Below are 902 nucleotides of genomic sequence, written 5' to 3'. Positions count from 1 at the left end.
ATGAATGTGCCTTGAAATCATAAATATATAAGTAAGAGACAAAACTGATACTCTTTATTTGTACTTTGGATTACTCAAATGAGAGAACTATATGGTAGTTAAGATCATCCATCTGATTTATTTCATTTAACATTATGTTTTCAAATGTATCCATTTTCCTTCAAATGTCTTAAATGTATACATTTTTATAGCCAAGTTGTATTCTATTATATATAAATATCAATCTATTTGTCTACTGATGGGCATATAGACCACTTCCAAGATTTAGTTATTATGAATTGTGCTGCTATAAGCATTTATATGCATGCATCTGTGTAATATAATGTCTTTAAGTCTTTTTTATTTCTTTACTTTTTATTTAAGGGAAGAGTATAAGGGTATTCAAGGTCTCACTACTAGATCAGACTTGCAGTGATCCACCTCCCAAGAGCTGGGATTACAGGTGCATGACACCATGCCCTGTCTCAATTGCTGTCTCAGCATGCCCTGGGTGTGGGGCCAACATGGCAGGCCCAGGGTTCAAACCCCCAGCCCCTCCACCTGCTTGCAGGTGCTTTAGTATTTAGGTCCTTGAGGAAGATATCTAGGAGAAAAATATCCAAATCAAATGGAATTTCTATATTTAGTTATTTTGGAAATCCTCATGTAGTTTTTAGTAATGATTGCCTTAATTTACATTCCCACCAACAATTTAGAAGGGTTGATTTTTCACCACAGTTATACCAGCCTTTGTTATTACTTGATTTCTTGCTGATAGTCATTCCTTCTGGCATCAGATTCAATCTTACTGCAGTTTTAATTTGCATTTTTAATAGCCAGAGATGGTAAACATTTTTTCATGTTTATTGTCTATTTATTATCTTCTTGTTCTTGTTCTTGTTCTTCTTGTTCTTATTGCTCTT

Source organism: Octodon degus, unplaced genomic scaffold, assembly GCF_000260255.1.
Source record: "Octodon degus isolate 3935 unplaced genomic scaffold, OctDeg1.0 scaffold00238, whole genome shotgun sequence".
Classification (NCBI taxonomy): domain Eukaryota; kingdom Metazoa; phylum Chordata; class Mammalia; order Rodentia; family Octodontidae; genus Octodon; species Octodon degus.
This window is presented reverse-complemented; position numbering follows the sequence as displayed.